Raw genomic sequence first — 22,536 nt, 5'->3', positions numbered from 1 at the left:
ATGATCTACATTTTCTGCTCTATCTCAGCTAATACATCAGTATCATAACATACCAACAACAACATGATGACACAAACTACATAATTACCATGCATGCATAACCATAACCATGAAAATACATGAACAACAACATATAGACATTGACACGCATAACAAATGCATATATAACTAACATGCATTCATGACAAACACGTCCCAACAACAACATCATCAACTTCTACTTGTCAACACAATTGTAACAATGACCATCACCATTCATACATAACAAGCACATATACAACCTACATGCATGCATGACAACCACATTTCGTCCATCCAGTCCAAGGGTTGAACCATGCTCTAATACCACTATGTACCCACCCTCCTCTCGTATTTACCTAAGGTAACCGACCTACTAGGATAAACATGTGACGAAGAGTTACTATGATATGACTCAACCTCCTAGATCACCTTAAGGAAGTGGAATCGACAAAACCAAAACCTTACTGACTTCCCTTAGGTGCTACAGGACCCCCAAGGGCTAATCCACCCTTCCAGGGGTCCATATCCTAATTTAAGCTTCTTTTTCAATGTCTTGGACTCCCAAACGCTAGAACAACACTGCAGAAATTTGATTTTAACCCTCTAGTCACATGCATAAGCCTGCAAGGGAGCGACTGCAGTCTTTTTCACCTACTTCTATGTTTACGACCTGCGAGATCTAAGGCACTTTTAGGGCTAGTCTCCATACCATTGCCAAGAACTTAATGAAACTTTCTACAACAATGAATGATACAAATACAAAGTCTTTAATTCAAAGCTTGATCAATTACTTAACCTGACCCATCCTAACCATGACAGACATTTCGTTAAACACATCATGAACATGTAATGTATAAGTCATAATTACATATTTGAGCATAGGGGTCTCATACTTATCTGAGAATCTTCTAGAAGGTTTGATGATCTCATATAATAGTTACATTATCATCTATTAGGTCATACGTTCATTATCCATTCATTTACTAATCAAAACATGATGAGAGGCATGACTAATATCTCTCATAAAACCATGCTTATTACCAATATATAACAAAAATAATAACAATGATAGAATAGCTATCAAATCCACATAATAACAAAAACATTTACTTATGAAATGCAAGGGAAAAGAGCTATTATTAACATATTCAAAATCCAACCAACTCGGGCACTTCCACATACCACCCGACCACAGATTAGGCTAAACCAAATCTTTCTTTCATCCAATCACCCTCGTGCCATATTCCAAGCATGAATGTGGGACTCACAATAAAACCAACTAGGGCTTCCTCAGGATATATTGTGCATCCCACCATTATCAGTCAAGGGATTCCTTGGCCTAAAACCCTCCTCTATACAACCAGGCTCTAAATAATCATGGATGCCTTCGGATCTCTCCACCTAAACCGTGAGGAATTTGTTTGTCCCCACCCTCAGGGTTTATTGTATCCCACCATTTACTGGTCAAGGGATTCATAGGCCTTTGGGAATTTGAGACCAACCCACTCAGTTTTGAGACCATCCAACTATCCAGCTCAACCAAATAAAAGAACCCAATCACACCATGGTTATCTGGAAATGGAAAGGCAAGGCTGAAACCACTGTCACACTTGGAAAAACCCATGCCAATGACAGCAAGAGAACCAAATACACACATGCATGGACCATGCATGCCAAAACTAGTAAGGAAATCATACATGCAACTCGATCCCTACAGTATTCTCATTGTACTCCCTTGATCCAAATCTTCCTTGCTTGATCTTTGCTTCCCTTTTCCTCCTTTTCCTTCATGTGCCTTCCTTTCTCCAATGTTAGAGTGCTCCAAGAAATGCTCTAAGTTTGAGAAAGAGAAAGAATGGAGAGAGAGCTCCACCCAATGAGACCTCTATTTTCTTCAATTTCCTCCTCACACGCAACCTGCGACCTTTCACCTTCTTTTTCTCCTAATTTCCATTATTTCATAAATAAAATGCTAATTAATGTCTCTTTTCCTTTTCAATGCCTTTGTCATTGCCTTTTTCAATTTTCCATAGCCATAATAAACCAAATGAACACCCACTAGGATGTTTTTTCCAACATTCAACTTGAAATATGTGTTCCATGACCTTGGTCTTATTTTGCCTTTATTAAAAAAAAATTACATGAAATTTTAACCCGGGGCTGTTACATTTTATTATAATACAGATGACTTTATAATTCAAATAATTTATTTTTTAATTTGAATTGTAATAACATACATGTTGATTGCACTAAAAGACATTTTCTACAAGTCAATATGAAAAATGATTGGAATTCTTTCCATGTTCAATATTAAATCGATACATGATATATTTTAGTTCATTTTAAGTATCAAATTGACTTGCATCATAACTTAATATTGTACTTATTTTCTTAGTCTATGAAACTGGAAATCAAAATTGAACATATATTTTACTAATAAAAGTTATAGTATATAGAAAAATTATTAAATTAGCGAAATAATTTTAACAGATCCATAAACTTAAAAAATTAATGAGCATCCATAAACAAGATTAATACAAATCCATAAACTGAAATAGTGAATACATGTATCAATAAACTATCCATATGAAAATATATACAAATTACAAATATCACATGAACATCCATAAACTGAAATAATAAGCATCCATAAACTAAAATAATGTCCATGATGTACATCCATAAACTATCCATGTATGAAAATATACAAAGTTTGTATCACACATGTGAATATGCCCTAGAGGAAATCAACCATAAAATATACAAACTATGACACTCTAAGTACCACCAGAACTCTTATGTGAATTCTGCCACACAAAGTAAGTGTCCATAAGTTGGTATTGCAATATAACACATTAAAATTCAAACTAATTAGATCATTATTTGTATAAAATAAACAATATGGAAATAAATGATATTGAACCACATTTTTAATTAAATATACATGAACCCACTAACCTAAGTTGAGTCTGAATGCAAGTAAGATAAGATGGGGGTCTCATCATGAATCTAGGTTTGGTGCTCCCCTGCCTGTGGCTTGATGATTGGGACCTACATTGTCAGTGCCTCTAAACCCAACATCCCACTCATGTTTCCACATAACATTGGCATCAACAACACTCTGCATATGGGCCTATGTACACAATGACAAGGACAAATTATAATTAGTCTACAAATTAATTAGTACATTTATGTAACTTAAAAAAATAAAATGTTGAAAACTTTGGAGTAAAAAAGTTTAGCACAACTGTTGGTGATTTGGATTTAAACAGGAACGCAACAAATTACAAATATAACCCTAAATACAGAGATGCAGCGTAAATAACACTTCATTTCATTAATATCAAATACTGAAATATGCTTACAAACAGAATGGAAATAAGACTAGCTTGGGCGATGGTAGCTTATCTTTGAGCTGAGATGTGGCAGTTAGATGCCTCTAAATTGTGTTACAATGAGGCTTAAAGGCCTATTTATTATTGAGAAACAATGGAAAACCCTAAACATCCAAAAACCTAACCCTAGGAGATGAAGTGCCAAACTATGGGCCCCGTTTGGGTAAATTGGTACATCAACTTCCCAGGGTCGTAACTTTGGCATACGATCTCTATTTGACGCACACAATACCTCGTTAGAAATATATATCTGACCCATGTTGGTCCCAGTTTTCCCAAAAAATGTCATTTAGGGCCTCAAAACGGCTTTGGAATTTCAAGACCCGAAAAATGCCATAAATAGTAAATTGTGCTACAAATAAGGAAAGTGAAAGAAACAATGGTGGGGGTCCAAGTGGAATAGGCGGGTGGCCACCAATATCCACCTGAATCAGTTGGTCCATATGGTTGCACATATTGACTATCCTCCACATCAATGAACATATAATGTGAAGGTGGAGGTGGAGGAGAATCCATAGAAACATGCTCTCGTCGAGGATGCCCTAGTTGATCAACTGCCCCCATAGATGACCTCATAAGGTCATCCATGTAGTTAGGACATGCCTACATTTTATCATGAACTTATCAATATAAATGCAATCTAATATGAACTAGAAATTTTAATATATATAATTATGCATAATTTGACGATAAGAGTCAAAATCTTCGTAGATATATGTACCTAGTTTGTGTCACGCATGCCATGCACCCTCCAAGTCTCACGAATGGTGTTGTTCAAAGGGTAAACTCGCTAGAAATGCATCATCATATAAACGCACTGGTGGGTCGCGAGGTAGTGGTGATGGTCTCATAATCTCGCCATCCAATGCAACATACGCACTAGCCCATGACACCCACATGTTGTCTTTAATAGTCTCCCGCATCTCACCACCGAGCTGCGACAACTCCTCTAGCTCTATCGGTAATACCAAGCTCCGAGACAGTAGTAGCAATAATCTCGGAGGTGGTGGTACATGCCCAAGGTCCCTACGAGCCCCCTTGTGCTCATAGGTATGTCCCCTACTGGTACCATAAAAATGAGATCTGGTATCAGTGTAATCCAACCTCATATGTAACACAAACTCTGCATATAAATGCTTAGCAAAATAAATTACCACCTGGTCATGGTTGGGGAACTTGCCCCAAGCTCCAATGAATCTATCATACACAAAGGGGGTTGCATGAACATTACTAAAATATTTCAGTGGGATTGGACCTTTATGTCTAGCAGGGAGATCTGGAGGGATGTCGAACAACTCCCCACAAACATCAATGTCCTTGGTGGCCTCTTTCACCACCTCCCAAGAATATGGGCCTCTAACCTCATGCCTCCTGACCCTATGTATGAACTGTAATATGTGACTATGTGGGCCCGACCTCCAGTATGTATCAATCAACCTAGTCATGTTATCCAGCATCAAAGACAATGCAAGATGAGTCAGTGAATTGGTATGGATCTTCTCTATCTTTGTTGTGATCTGTCCATGACAAGTTGTAACATCCTCTAATGTGATCTGAGTTGTAGCATCATCCCACGGAGGGATCGATGTTGCACTCTGATCCTCAACTTCAACCTACTGAGGACCTGTAAATCATAAACATAATTTAACATAAATATAATTAACAAAATAAAAGCATAATAACATATAAATTAAATTCAAACACATCAGTTGAAGACAATTTCAAGACATAAACACATAAAGTTTAAAGAGGATTTAAAAATGCAGGAGTTGTACCTAAAATGGGTGAAGAAAGTCCACTAGATGTAGAAGCATGGTCATTAATAGAGACAGAAAAAATACCTCTGACACTTTGATTGGCATCAGAGGCAAGATCTAATAGGAGAACATGAACTCTCGATGGGCTACGTGATCTATCACGAGCCTAACCACATATAACAGACCCTCTCGCACTACAATGGCCTGCAGTTGGGGCGCGTAGATGGGATGCCTCAACATATTACATATAATACATATAAACTAATCCAAGAAAAAAATGTTGACAAAAAAAACCATTTCTAAACTCAAGCAAAATAATCTAACCTGAACTCCTAAACTTTAGAGTCCATTTTTTGATAATTTATCAACCAAAGTACATTGAGTTCCATGTAAACACAATCAAAAGAAGCGATCAAATCTACCCTCACACTTTTTCTCGTTTCTAAATAATGCATTTTATTCATAACGCATAAATATGTAAAAATTTGAAATAAACCTATTTAAAAATCTAATAAAATTTCATGTCAACCAAGTACTATAATAGACTTTACGTTCTTAATGTTTGACTTTGACACATGACATGTACTAAGTGCAAGCACATGAAGACAATATTTTTTGTACAACACACTATATAATGAAACAATATGGTACAAATTAGAAAAGACTCTAAATGTTTTTATTCACTAGACCAAATGCACTTTTCATGATGGATTTAATTAATATATCAATGATGCATTGTTGAAACATGAACTTATATATATAGGTATATGTTAAATGCTATATATATATAATGTTAAAAAATTATGCTATGTTAAATGTTATAGTTATGCACAATGTACATGTTACAAGATATATATATATAATGTCAAATAACTTTATTTTATGATAAACAGTTATATAATTATGTTATGAATTATCTAGTTGTAGTTCCATGTTTTGTTATATATATATATATATATATATATAGAGAGAGAGAGAGAGAGAGAGAGAGAGAGAGAGAGCTATGTGATGTTATAATTTTATAGTAGTTATATCTATAATTGTATAGTTTTTAATGACTTGTAGTTATAGTGGTTATAGTTATAGTTATGTCATATGCTAAGTTATATATATATATATGCTATGATAAAACATTATGATGATGATGGTGGTGGTGGTGGTGGTTAACGTCCACTGAGACCAAATTGGTCTATCGAACCTATAATTTTCTTAGTTCTTAATTGTCTCGCTTCTTGTCTTTCTTGGTGAGATTGGTGTTCTAACTTTCTTTTTTTTCTCTACGGTCTTACAACTTCCTTTATCTTGCGTCTCCTTCATCTCTTCTAGTTCTTGGGACATTGGTGTCTTAGCTTCGCGATCTGTTGTGTTCATCCTTTTGAAGATATTTGGAGAAGAAGTTTGGTCTGGGAGATATGCTTTGTTGTTAAATGAAGATTTATTTTGTGCGGTATTCGAGTCCTCATAATTGTTGATGCTTGAGGGGTTGTCGAGTTCACTTTTTTGTTGTTGGGCAGGGCTTTCCCCCTGCTTGTCTTGAGAGTTGTTTCCTTTTTTCCCGGTTTCTTGCCATTCAGAGTTTTCTGGAGAGTATTATTCCTTAATGACAGTGTAATGTTCTTTTTTTCTCCTTCCCACCATGTAGATCTGTGGTGATTCTTTCTAGCAGAATTTTTCTGGGAGGCTTTTGGGCAATTTTTGGCTAGATAGCCTGTCTCAAAGCAGGATCGACATCTGACAATGACACTTTCATAATCGAGTTTCTGGTTCCACACATAGTCTTTACTTGTTAGGTTTATTTCAGCTGGGAATCCGGCATTGAAGTCCATTTCCACACAGATGCATGCATAGGTGGTTTTGGCATATTCCTTTGTTTCTGGGCACCTGCAGTAAAATCTCCCAAATGCATTTCCAATGGATTTCAGCGAGGAGAAATTCCATAAATGCAAGGGTAGGTTTGGAAATCTCACCCAAACTGGTGCTGAGGTTATGACTCTTGTTGAGGGATCGAATGATGGGTTCCATGGCTTCATGAATAGGCCTGAGTTTTCCCAAAACCAAGGGCCGGAATCTAGAATGCATTATCTGCTTTCAGGGTTTCCAAAATCTACTATAAAGAAACCCCTAACATAGAGGTAGATATTAATTTCATCAGAAATGATAGGCTTCCATACCTCCGAGATCCAACTGTGGAGAGCTGTCAGCCGCGGCCAAAAACCATTGAACCGGCAGATTAGGGCACTTTCAGAAAACTTCAAAGCCTCATCGAGTGAGGCCTAGACCACCTGGACAGTGGGAGTTGGGGCTTCACTAACGATATGGGCAGGAGCATGCCCCCCAGAGGCAGACGGAACTGAGCCAACAGTTATCTTCGCAAAGCTAGGAGCCATCTCGATCAAGGCCGATCGATGATTCCCAAGCTTATGTATGCCCCTACGGAAGAATATGATTTAAAGAAAAAGAGATTTGATTTGCAAAAATTTCTCGCACCCAAGCGCCGGAAGTTTGATTTATTTCACGACAAGCAAACGGCATCGCAGGATCCACCTCCTACAAACAGTGGGTCGTTGCGACGGCAGTTTCAAAAAATAAAATAGAAACCCTACAGATCTGAAAACCCGTACATGGTCAACCCAAAGCACGAGGGTTCGAATTGCACGCCATGCTCTCGCATCACTCTTTAGATAAAACACATATTCAGAACCCTTGTAGGCACCCAATCTGGAAGACGTGAGGGCTCAAGGTTCGATCTTAAATAGATCCTGCAGAAAAGGGTAAAAGCCTGCACTCTTTGCACTCAAGAAAAGGAAATATAGATAAAAGCAGGAGAAACCCTCTCACTGTGGCAGCAGGAGAAACCCTCAGCAGCAGCAGGAGCAGAAGAAAACCCTATGTTATGTTAAATAATTCTATGGTATGTTTTAAATATCAAATTTAATAAGTTATGTTAGGTTAAATATTTATAGAAAATTGTATGTTATGTTATAAACAATATATATATATAGCACTATAATATATTTAGCTATGTCATATGTTATCACATTATAATCTAGTTAAATATATATAGTTATATTTAAATAATTATGTATTACATAGTTATGAAATAGTTATAGTTATGTTACATGTATGTTGTGTTAAATAACTTTATGTTATACATGTTAAATAATTATAAAGTTACATGTTATGAACTAAATAGTTATAGAACTATGTTATGTTATCAACAGTGTATATATAGAACTATAATATATAACGTCCCGATGTTATAAGTACATTATAATTTAGCTAAATATATATATAACTATATAATAATTATGTTATAAACTATAGTTATGGTTATGTTGTAATATATATATATATATATATATATATATATATATATATATATATATATATATATATATAATGTTAAATAATTGTAAAACTATGTTATGTTATATATTTTATATATAGAACTATAATATATAGTTATGTGATGTTATAGTTACATATTATGTTATATAGTGACATGATGTTATATAGTTTTTAGTTATATATATAACAAAAAAAAAAAAAAAATTAGATTTTTAACTTTAAAGATCAATATTTTATTTTTAAAACTAGAATCGTACTATATTTACTATTAAAAAAATATTTTTTCCATTTTTTTTTAAGTCAACATTTTATTCATTCAGTAAAAAATATATACATCTGAGACTTCAAAAAGCACATGGTCTCATCCCGAATGGGTTTGTTGACCATGATCTGCAGAAGGTGACAAAAATACAAAAAGGATGTTAATTCCAGTGTCCACAAACGAGAGGGCCATAGGCTCCAATAGACAAACAAAACATAAAGAAAACCAGAAGACATACTAGTCGTCTAAGGTAACTGAAGTTAGGTTGTCTAGAGCAGTTCCCGGAGGAGGCAGAGGACGGAAGGAGCACTGAACATGCCCTTCGAAGTGCGCCATCTAAGTCTCTAGTTGTTCCACTTTCTTTGCTAGATGGTGTTTTCCCCGCCAAACTACCACCAGTCACTCCCTGACCTGGCACTGGAAATAATGCATGCGTTCCATTGTAGCCATCAACTCATCGTGCTTTTCCCGACTAATCCGTTTTGCCGCATCTACCTGGTCCAGCAAGGATTGGATTAGGTCTTGGCAGTTTTCCAAGAAACATTGTTGCAATCATTGTTAGTCTGAAGTGTCGTTGCAGCCATCATTTGTACCTGCCTTAGCCCTCCTGCACCCACCACCTTTCCGAGAGCCAAGATTCTGTGAATTGCTATTGGTGCGAGGTGTCTTCGTGTCGCTGCCATGCTAATTCAACTACCCCCTACTCTGGCCACCTCGTCGACCATCGCAAAGTCCGTCATCTCGCCCTCTGCGCGCTCTAGAACCTTCACCCCGAGCTTTACTCATTGGTTTACTCTCGCTTCCATCCACCATGGTTGCCAAAGCAAGGGCCTCCTCCCTCCCCCTTCCCTGATTGCACTAGGAGTCTAGACTGCCCCCATCGAGGATTAGGATGCATCTGTCATCGTCCAATCACACCCAATTCCGTTGGATATGCAGCCTCGTCTACTGCAGTGAATTGTTGCCCTCCCGCCCACCAAACCAGACTTAAGACAGTGTTGTTAGTTTCACCATCACATTTCCCTCCACACCAGTCACTCCATTGTACAGAGTCGGCCATTAGGAGGACGACCATTCTCCAAAAACAAGATGCCTCCCAAATGTCGCCCTCACCATGCAACTGCCAGATTTTACAAAGACAGTCCTTACCCCAAATAAGCAAAAAAAGAATTTTCCTTCACACCGCGCCTGCCAACCCAGTCTAACCCTACAAGGCCTGACAAAAACCAGGAATTGGCCTCCTTTATACGCAGCAAACCACAATTCCCCGAAGAAAATCAAGAAACCACCAATTATGTCATGCCTCTTGCACCTCTTTTGTCGTCCAGTAGGAGGCCAAGTATAGTTCCACCACCAAACTTGAGCATTAAACCAAAGTCCCGACACCTTCTTCATCCCGCTTATCAACCCATTGTCACTTTCTTTTTGCAAGGGATCGTAAATACTCGCATGCATGAGAGTTAATGTTCATGTGCTCCATTCCATCATTCGCATGGTATGAGGGGGCCTGGAGGTACGACACAACACACCTACCCATTTGTCACGCCTCATGGGGCCCGACGGCCACGTTTGTCTCGATTCTCACCCCCATCAGGCAATTTAAAACAAAATTTAATTTAAATTAAAAATAGAAATTAATTTAAATCTAAAATAATAAAATAAAATAAAAATTTCTTATTTTATAAATAGGGGTTCATTATGAGAAACCATATTTATCATGTCAATATCAAGCTCCTAATTTACCTATTTATTGGTTATAGGTTTGTTGTTTTTTCAGGCAAATTTTCTAGAAATTTAAAATGCATTTTAAATAACAAAAAAAAATGAAAATTTATTTCACAAAATCCTAAAGAAAAACTTTAAAACCTAAAATAATTAGAAAAAATTGTTCTTACCATTCAAAATTAGAAAACACTTCCCTCACCATGCAATTGCCAGATTTTACAGAGACACTCCTTACCCAAAATAAGCAAAAATAGCATTGTCCTTCACACTGCGCCTGCCAACCTAGTCTGACCCAGCAAGGCCCGACAAAAACCAGGAACTGGCCTACTTTATATGCAGCAAACCACAATTCCCTGAAGAAAATCAAGAAACGACCAATTTTATCACGCCTCATGCGCCTCTTTTATTGTTGAGTAGGAGGCCAAGTATAGTTCCACCACCAAACTTGAGCATTAAACTGAAGTCCCGACACCTTCCTCATCCCGCTTATAAACCCATTGTCACTTCCCTTTCCCAAGGGGTTGTAAATACTCGCACGCCTAAGAGTTAATGTTCATGTACAACATTCCCTCCTTTGCATGGTATGAGGGAGCCTGGAGATACGACACACCCCACCTACCCATTTGTCACACCTCATGAGGCCTGACGACCACGTTTGTCTGGATTCTCACCCTCATCAAGGAATTTAAAAGAAAATTTAATTTAAATTTAAAATACAGATTAATTTAAATCTAAAATAATAAAATTTATTTTATAAACAGGGGTTCATTATGAGAAACCATATTTATCATGTCAATATCAAGCTCCTAATTTACTTATCTATTGGTTATAGGTTTGTTGTTTTTCATTTTACAGTTTTTTAGGGTATATTTTCAAGCAAATTTGCTAGAAATTTAAAATGCATTTTAAATAACAAAAAAGATGAAAATTTATTTCATAAAATCCTAAAGAAAAACTATAAAACCTAAAATAATTAGAAGAAAAAAAAAATTTACCATTCAAAATTAGAAAATACTCATTTAATACACAAAACATTGCAAGTAGGAAACAAATTTAGACCCTAAATTATAGTTTTTTGTGGTTTCAAAGTGTTTTCTAGGTTGTTTTGAGGGGTTTTTTTCCATGGTTTTCTAAGTTGTTTTGAAGATTTGTCTTTTTTTTTTTTTATGGTTTTCTTGGTTGGTTTTGTGATTTTATAAGGTATTTTTTGTTTTCATGCTTTTTGTAAATGTTGTTTTTTAATAATTTGTTACATTTTGAAAAGAAAAAAAACAAAAAGGAAAGACAAAGAACAGAGTACCTACATTCGTTTGAGCCTCTGCAATGTTGGTGGGGTGGCTGGCGAGATTGATTTGAAGGCTTCATTACTTGATCGAGCACCAATAAGCTCGGTCGAGCTCCTGCGATCTGTGCAAATGGCACCTGTAGATCATGAGAGTGGTATATATTAAAAAAAAAACTCGATCAAGCTATCATTATTATTCGCAAAAAAATCAAGGGAGTGATTTACAAGAGAGACATATGAGGAGCACTATGCAGCAACAGAATACTTTGGAGTAACTAATCTATTCAAAAGATCAAAAGTTGAAAGGTATGGTGATTTACTCAAAATCCTGCATAATAAAAAATTTAAATTTTATTGTTTATTTTACTAATAAAAAAATTTACAATTTATGTTAGAGTTTAATTAAAAGAAAGATCGTTTGCAAAAGAAATATACGAGGAGCACTGTGGAGCAACAAAATATTTTGAAACCGCAGAAAGATTAAAATTTGAAAAGTATGGTGATTCACTCAAAACTCTGGATAACAAAAAACTTAAATTTTACCATTAATTTTTTTTACAATTTTTGTTAGATTTATTCACAATTCAGATATATATATAGTAAATAAATAATTAAAAACCCTGTATAATAAAAAATTTACCATTGATTTTACTAGTAAATTTTTTTACGATCTTTGTTCCTATTTAAATTTAATTAAATAAATAAAATCATAAACCCTTCCTTCTTCCTACAAAATTTCACCTTAGGGTTTAACTTCCTTTACCATTTCACAATTAGGTTTTTTTTTTTTTTTTTTGTTAGATTTGGGGGAATCATTTATTGAATTAGATCCAAACCCTCTCGGTCTTGTCCATTTTTTAGAAAAACGGATATATGTTTCACGGTGCGCCTTGTATAATATAACGCACTAGTGCACCCTGTGTAATACAGCACATCGGTATATTATAACACTGACGGTTCTGTCCAATTCATTCATCGTTGCTCCCAGTGTAATATAACGCACTGGCGCGCCTCTTCCAAACAGCATTGTTATATCATTTTTGTGTGTTAGCATTACAAATCGCAACTTAATAATTTAAAATTATTTTAAAAATAATAATTTTCCCTGATGGTGTCGAACAATTAAAAGCCCGGAGCGTTTAATGGGACAAATGCACTAGTGTGTTTATCTCAATAAACGCACCGGTTACCAAAGTTCTTTTTAGCTGAAAATTGTTTGATTTATTTATGAAATATATTTAATAGGTTCTGTATTGAACAATAAAGTTGTATATTTATATTAAAAAAATGTTTGAAAATTTGTCAAGTGACAAAATTATTGATCGACACTATGATAACACCTCGAAAAAAGCAAAGATGACAAGTTTTTTGTAAATTATTTACAAAATTAATACGTTTGAACTATATGTAAGTTTAACTAATATGTATTGGTTAGCGTGTGCCATGCACTGCCACAAAATGAAGAAGATTAATAAGATTTTATAATCTAAGTGCAGAAGAGCATAAAAGCCTCATAAAAAAATTGCAAAAGGATAAATAAGGTAAATGAAAAAATACTATTCAATATGAGTTTTTTTTTTGCGAATGTTCATTAATAATAAACTTAAGAATATTAGATAACATGTTTCAAACAATCTATTAATGCATATATGTTTAATGTTCTACAAAAAGCAACAACGAAGGAAAATATCAATGTCATTCTAAGAAAATAAAAATTATAGAACATGTAAATGACAATGAATTGGTCCTTAACTCATCTGGAGTGGTGTTAGAGGTTTATGAAGGGGGAGGGGGAATTTTTTACAAAACTATGAGAGAACTAGTGGAACGAACATATAGACATGCTTTCTAATTATAATACAAAAATCTATCCAATGATTCTAAGAACCAAATTATATCTAAACTACTGGAAGTGTTTCCAGAGCAATGGTCAATGAGACATGTCAGACTTATAATAGAAAAAACATACAACAACAAAAAAGAATCAATCAAAAGATAATATTCCTAATCAAAATGATTTTCTAGAATTATGTTTATATATTACTGCAAACCATTCATTTATTAATATCAATTTTGTTATATTTAGTTTTCATATATGAATATAAAATAGTTTATTAAAATTCAAAATGATCAACGAGTTGATATGCGAAACTTGCCAGTAGGAATGTCCAAAAAGCTATACAAGGAGATGGTCAAAGAAATGGACATAATTGCGTCATAGGAGGAGCCATCTCAACACAATGTGCTTCAAATGTATGTAATCATGATTGAATTTGTACATATAAAAAAAATAATTTAACATTAAGTATTAATTTCAAGTATTTTCTTACAGAAAATAAAACAAAATAGAACTCATTCAGCACATAAAACATGACGACAAGGAAGAAAAGGGTTGATTTCAAAGTTTGTGAGTAATTCCTAATATTTCCTTATAACAACTCAAGGTTTCATTTTTGTATATTTTAAGTTGTTTTATAGCAACCATCTTTGAATGTCTTCAAATAGGCGCTAACATACAAAGAAGAGCCATCGAAAGAATTGATTGAGATTGATTTAAATATGGGTTGTGAGTATATGTTGGCATATAAAAAATTAATTGTGGAATTTGCAAATATCTATGTTGTTTTACTTCTTTGAGTTTAAAATTAATAGAACAAAAAAATCATTTATATTACATTTATGATTTATAATGGGGTTTAAAACATGCAAGAAACAAAGTACGGAACTACTCCAACAGAAGACTTGTTGCAACAAGGCATGAGACTTGGTTTTGAAACCATGTGCACAGTCTATGAGTCACTTCTTGCTATGGTACATTGTTATTCGATTTACATTGATGTATATTATTTATTTCAAATTTCATTATTCTTTCCAATGTAGATACACTCATTACATTTTATTATTATGTTTGCAAATGGAACAAGATCAAGAAGACAGAAACAATTGATGCAATCAACAAAATATTCATCCAAATAACCCAAGTCATAGAAGTAGCTCGAGCACTCACAACAGTTCTAGTGAAGAATGATGATATATTTGGATACCAATGCAACTTATTGTATTTTTTGAAATAATTGTCTGTGAAAATCAAACATTTTGTTTAATGTAATGGGCATAGTGTCCCAATTAAAAGACAAGGGGTTACCAATAACAATCCCATTTTGTATGACAAAGAGCTTCTTATTGATATATAATAAAATACATTTTAATGTATTCTATTGTATTAGCCAATGTCGTTGCAAAATGTTACACCACTGGTTAAATATATGAATGATTACATATTGTAATAAAGAGATGTGAAATTTAATAATATAACAAATTAATCCAAACATCATATACAAATGCACTAATCAAATTTTAATATATATGAATATTATTATAAGATATATGTCGATTTTTTTATGAATAATGGTTCTAAAAAATTACAATAATTGCATTGTCACAAGATGGTGTTTCTAAAAAGGAGAAAATCTCATATAAAAAACCAATGCATCCATAACATAAAAACATACCGGTGCGTTATGTTATATAAAAGCACCGTGACAACATATTTTTGCATGACCGGTGCCTTTTTGGAAAATGACAACAATGAGATGTTTATTTCTTCAAGCACTAGTATTGTTTGAAATTAACGCCTTGGTGCATTGTAATTCTTAATGCACCAATGCTTTCATAGAACTAACACCTCGGTCCTACAAAATATTACTTCCATCCCCGATGCATTATTAAAATTAACAACATCGATCCTTTTATATCCCTAATGCATTGGTGCATTTATACAAATAATATGCATCAACGCTTCGAGTTTAAACAAAAGCACTGGAACTGCAATTATTTTGTGCGTGCCTCGAGGCTTTTTTTATAGATAAGCACCAGGGCAGTATACATTTCAAGCTCTAATGCTCTTTGCATTCAATGCCTTGGTGCTTTTAGTTATGCATGCAGCTCGATGCTTTTATATATGTAGTGCATCGGTGCTATTTATTCCATGAAGCGCACTGCGAAAAAAAAAAAAAAAACAAACAAACAAACAAACAAACAAACAAACAAAAAACAAAAAAACAAAAAAAAACAAAAAACAAAAAACAAAAAACAAAAAACAAAAAAATACAAAAAACAAAAACAAAAAAACAAAAACAAAAAAACAAAAACAAAAACAAAAAACAAAAACAAACAAAAATAAAAACAAAACAAAACAAATCAAAAACAAAAACAAAAACAAAAAAAAACAAAACAAAAAAAAACAAAAACAAAACAAAACAAAACAAAAAACAAAAACAAAAAAACACAACAACAACAACATCTGCTAAAAGCTTTGGCCGCTCATATTTTTTCAATTGTGATTAAGTTTCGTTAAAATCTCCGTTAAAATATCCATTATCACAAATAAATGTTTTAACGAATGTTTTTTTGACAATTTTTGCCAATTTTATAACACTAAAAACCTTCGTTATAACCTCCACTATAAGGTATTTTCCTTGTAGTGCCCATATGAAGAATATACATGTATCATCCCTCGAGGGACTACTTAAACAATATGGTGGAATTCATTACAATAAATACCCATTATGAGCTCAACATGTCACATGCAAGAATCGAGCCCAAGTGAGGATGTTAACAACATTTCCGCCAACCACCCAAGCTAAACCCAGTTGACAACAAGTGTGGACCTTATCAAGCCTTTATTTCTGGTTACAGGATTTAGTATAGTTTCAATCAACTATATTTATCCCACTACATCAATGCAATGGGATATGGGATAGTTCACATTGAAGCTAGCTATAATGAAAGGGGGCCACTTTACCTATAAACAAAGTAATTGAAATCATTTATTTTATCCAAAATCCGAAGCAAGGTTATGCTATCGAAATTCCACAAGAAAAAGCTTGCACCTTAGCCATATTTTCGCTACCATTCAAGATTTCACTTTCAACACCAAGCTTAGAGTTGGAGCACACAAGTGAGAAAAGGACCCTCTCTCATGGTGGATTTCGAACCCAATTTATCATAAAAACCATTATCCATGATTTGGATTGGACAATTATATTATTTTTCATCCATATTGATGATTTCAAAGTGGATAAGTGGAGGAATAAGTTCATAGGATCATTTTTACTGATAGGTCTTGGTTTGGAAAATTGGGGTTTGAAACCTTCTAGAAGCATTTGAGTCATCAAATGGAATTTTTTAGGGGTAAAAATTCAATGCTTACATGTTGCCCCCCTCGCGCTATTATACAAATATATACCTTTCCAACGACACAGTAATCAACTCAATCAGAGTTAGTATGCAAAATTTATGCCACCCAAAAGTTGACCTTCTTGTTTTGACCAACATGATTTGGGAGGATGCCACATCAACCTCCTTAATTTTTTGAAAAGGCGTTAGCCTCATGATTATGTTGAATAAGACTCTAGAAGAGTCAATATTGTAATTCTAGTTAAGAGTTCAAGGAGTCAAATTTAACCTCTAGTAGGCTATCAGGTTGTATTATAAGTGGGCCACTGGGAGGAAAAGGGGTTTCATTCTATTTGAATTCATTTTGTTCCATAAATGAGCAAATTAGTCAAGAGTGGATAGAGAAACAGAAAGCATAGACATTTTGTGCACTATAGTATCCCATGGGCCACAAGCCTCACCTCTTTGTACTTACATCTATTTACATTTAGAAAAAGAGAGAGCAGAGCATTCTCACCTTCGAGTTGGGTTTTATAATGAAAGGGTTTCCTATGTCATATCTTGTGTTATTTTGGTTTGCAAGTGATTGTTCTATTTTTTCTCTATTTTACGCATAGTTATAATTTGCATGCATCTACAATAAACAATAAGTAACAAATTCATAAATCTAAGGAGAAAATTAACCCTCATAGTGTAGACTTCAAATTTTCTAATATATTTTAGTAGATCAGTTGTGATGAACTATCCAGTGGAATATCCATAACAATTTTCAGATCATAATGGTATTAAAGCAGGTTTTTTTGGGTATATTGTGGGGATTTGTATGGGATAAAGATCAACTAAGTTGAAAGTCATAAAACGTCGATAATGGTTGATGAATCTGTTAATAAACACCAAGGTCTCGCAAAGGAGAGGTTTGCATAGCTAGAAGCACAAGTTATAGATATAAACCATAAGGTGATCCTGGCCCTGGCCAAAAAGCTTAGGCTATTTGGAGAAGACAGAGGTTCTAACATGGAGCACAGATTGGATGGGAAATTGGTAAATCAAGAAGAACCTGAGAGAGGGAGTCTAAGAAAGAACCCAAAAAGGATCAACTCAGTTTGAGTGTCGTGAACCACTCATAATCCATATTTAAAATGGAAGCAAAGGTCGAAATCATGTTGTATCGAGGTGATATTGACGCTCTTAAGTTTAAAAAAAACTCGTATAAATTATAAGTCTATTCTAGTGTTCATCATATAGAGGAAGAATAGAAGAGGGTCATGCCCTAACATAGTGGAAAATCCACACACACACCCAAAGGTTGGAGGGTGATCCTTAAGTGACTAAGTGGGAGGATTTCAAAACCCTCATAAAGTCACAACTTTACCCTATCGGGTATGTAGAGGACTAATGGATGCAGTGGCCTTACTTCACGTAGAGACAGGGGTAGAATGTACAATAGTACACCAAAAATTTTAGAAAGTTGTCCATAATGTTGGGTATCTCCCTAAAGAACCTAGATGTACACCTCAAGTATCTGGGGGTGTACACATCCATATATGCAAGCAAGTGATGTTGTTTAAGCCTCGATTGGTGGATGATACTTGTGTACATGCATAATACCCATAGAATATAGGCCAAGAGAAAGGGAAACCAAGTGGTTCAAAGTATAAAGAGCACTAGGAAGCTTATGAGGAGGGAAGAAGAAGTGGAAAGTGGGGAAGGACAAAAATACAACAACCACAACATGCCAGTGCAGATCCTAGCAACCACTGCAACAACTGTAACATTAATGGTTATATAGAGGGTAAGTGCTGGAAGTTGCATCCAAAGCTCAACCTGAAGAACAAAAAGAAAGATACGAAGAAGAAAAATCGATTCAAGTAATTAGGTGGAAAGCAAATAAAACATTGATGAGAAGATTACATGTACATCAGTGTAAAAGGGGGTGAATTTGAGTAGCCTTCAACAATACGAAGAGAACGAAAACACCAAACTCTTCCATATAAAGATACATGTCAAGAAGACAAAAATTAATGCTCTATCTAACTAAGGATCACATGAAAATATCATTACATCAGAGTTGGTTGAAAATTTTGGATAGGAAGATTGTGATCATCCAAGTCCATGTCCATTGTGATGGGTAAATAAGGATGTACAAATAAAGGTAACTTAACATTGCAAAATCAAATTTGCTTTCACTGTTGATTTTATTGATGAAATAGAACTAGATATAATTCTCCTATATGTATGTGGAGTGGTGTTTGGAAGTCCCTATATGTACATGTAGGATGAAATCTTGATGCATAGAGCCAACCAATGCTACCTGATCAAGGATGTCAATCCTTTACCATCAATGTACACAAGGGTTAGTCCAAAATTTCGCTAGTAAGTGCCAACCAAGCCAAGATATCGATCGATTCTAACAAGAGCCAATGAGGGAAAAGTCATCCATGGGGGGTTAAGGAACAAAAGCAACAACTAGAAGAGTTTCTACATGAATACAAGGGTGTGTTCTAACAGCTCAAAGGACTACCACCCAAGAGGAAAGTGGGGCATGAGTTATAGTTGTTAACAAACTCCTTATTTCCAAACATTGGGTCAGACAATTAGTCTATTATAGAAACAAGTGAGGTGAAGAGGCAGTGTGACAACTACTGGAATAGGGGGTCATTCAACCAAGTACCTCACCATGTGGGTCACCCATAATCATTGTTCAAAATAAGGACAAGAATTAGCGAATGTCTATTGATTATAAGACATTAAATAAAATTATGCTTTATAACAAGTACCCTTTCCCTAAGATACCCAATTTGTTGGATCAATTGCAACAACCCAAATACCTCACCAAGTTGGACTTAAATTCAAGGTATCACCAAGTTCGAGTAAGAGAAGAAGATATCTGGAATATTGCCTTCAAAGCCAGGCAAGGTTTGTATGAGTGGTTAGTCATGCCATTTGACTCATGCAATGCACCATGTATGTTTATGAGTTTAATGAATGATCAATTGTGTCTTTTTATAGATGCATTTGTTATGGTATGTTTGGAAGATATACTAATAATTTGTGCTACTTGGGAGGAGCACATCTCACATTTGATGCAAGTGCTAGAGACATTAAAGAAGCATCAATTGCTAGTAAATATCAAGAAGTCTGATCTTGAAAATTAGTCTTTGGTGTATCTAGAACATGTGATTTGATCTGAAAATAAATTTATTCGTCACTATATATTTTGCAAGTATAAAATTTGGGTCTTCGAATGTGCATAAATAAGTTTAAAAGAACTTGAAGATGAAACAAAAACATTTGAAACTCAAAATGACAAAAATGGACAACCATTCGATAACGCAATTCATCCCTCTTGGGCTTTGTCTCTGGGCCCTGCTCCAATGGCTAGGTCGCTTTATTGATCTCAGATGCAAAATGAGTACATAAAATTCTTTGTCTCATAGAGTAAATCTTGTGTTGGAGTAGCATTGTTTCCTTTCAAGAAATGTTTTCCTTCAAAGAACTTTCACTCACAATTTGACTCCTCTTACAAAGAAAATATGGTGCCAAAACAAAAAGGACTCTCTCACTGAACGTGGCAATAGGTCTTGGTACTCATTCCGATATCAAAAGCATAAATTTGACTACTTCCAAAAGAAGTGTCATCGTCATCTTTCTCAAAACCACACTAAGAATAGACTGAAAAACAGATTGCTCCAATGAAGAAATTGATGTTGCTACTGTGTTCGGAATGCCTCAAAACCCCTGTCTAGGCTCTTGAAGCGCTAAAAAAGACCTCCATATGGCCTCAAAATTCCAAAAAAAAGTATTTGCTACAAATATAAAAGGACTTGGCCTTAAGCATCATACAAAAAACACCATTGTGGTCTAGTGGTTGGGCGCTTGGTTTATATAAGCTCTGGTCGAAGGATCGATCCACAAATGTTGTGATTTGTTGTGATGCTTCGGCGATCAATTTGACAAAATATATGGTAAATATTTTAATTATGGGGCAGGGTTCATCACACCCAAACCTTATACATAATCTATGGCATATTAATATAACCAAAGCCAAACTTTTTGTGATACTATATTATATCGCCATCATCGTCCCTTACTTATCTAATTCCCGCTATCATATATCTCGTGGGGATATGGCAGAGCCGCCAGATATGGCGGGCTCCCGCCATATCCTCTCCCCCAAATATGATGTCGACAAACTTTAAATAGCGCCTTCGCCCTATGATTTACAAGAACCATTGGTGGCTTAGTGGTAAGCTACAAAACGCGTAGGCGGTAGGTCAGGAATTCGACCCTCGCGGAGCTCCAACAAAATTTTGGATGGATAAACAAGGTTGCATGGCCTTTCCCGATTGGGCCACGTGGCGCTCTGTGATTGGGCCATGTGGAACTACGGGATTGGCCTATCATCAATGAACCAAAAACTGCCAAATGATAACATCCGTACGTGCTAAGTGTCCTCACTAGATTGGCCCACTTGCCATCCGTAGAGACTAGTCACCATGTTGATGTTACTACCCAGTCAATCGTCGTATTGCCACGTGTCCTCATATGATTAGTTCACGTGTCATCATACAATCCAGTCACCTCGATGACATCACTGCCAACTATACCTACCACATTAGTGCCATATCAGCCCACGTCATCTGTCACATCACCATTTGTACCTGTCATGTCAACTGACACGTCACTGTACAGACTACCACATGGCAAAATGTGAATGGTCCAACTTGATACCAAAAGTCCAAAACTAAATGACACATCTCAGCCTCGCATGCTTCCATGTCACCTTGTTGACATCATCAATCATACTACCATATCGACATGTTGATGTCATCATTTTCCATGTCACCTGTCAACTGGGCTCCTACTAACATCATCATGCCACGTGCCACCTTCCAACTAGTCCACATCGGCCCTTTTTGACATCATTGTATAGATCTTCCACATCATCGTACGATTGCCACGTGTCCTGTACGTATAGTGCCACATCACCTTTATGGGACCCACTTTGACCTCCTTTGCACTTAGTCCCAAGAACTTTGACTACTCATATCTTCTTCATATGGACATTGTTTTGCATGTTGTAACAACCCTTGTGAAAATTCAATGTAAAAATATATAAATACCACGAATGATGGGACACGTATTCCAAGTTGAATGGTGGGCAGGACATCTTAGTGAGAGTTCATTGGATGTTTATGGTTAAAGAAATTGGAAAAGGCAATGGCTAAGGCATTAAAGAGGCAACAAGGTATGTTGGCACATTTATTTATGGAAATAATGGAAAATAGGAGAAAAAGGAGTTGAAAGGTCACAGGTTGCATGTGAAGAGGAAAATGAAGGAAAATAATGGAAATTAGGAGAAAAATGAGGTGAAAGGTCACAGTTTGCATGTGAGGAGGAAAACGAAGGAAAATAATGGAAAATGAAGAAAATAGAGGCTTCATACATAAAAAAAGGCTTCTAAGGATCAGTTGGCAATCTTCTTCTTTCAGTGTGAATCTTTTGTCAGTTTAGTTTTGGGAGCTCTCTCATTATTCTCTCTCCCTCATACTCTTGATACTTAGA

Source organism: Pinus tabuliformis, chromosome 6 (genome assembly GCF_031772625.1).
Source record: "Pinus tabuliformis cultivar Carrire ecotype Pingquan chromosome 6, CPIR1, whole genome shotgun sequence".
Classification (NCBI taxonomy): Eukaryota; Viridiplantae; Streptophyta; class Pinopsida; order Pinales; family Pinaceae; genus Pinus; species Pinus tabuliformis.
Note: the sequence above shows the minus strand (reverse complement) of the source record.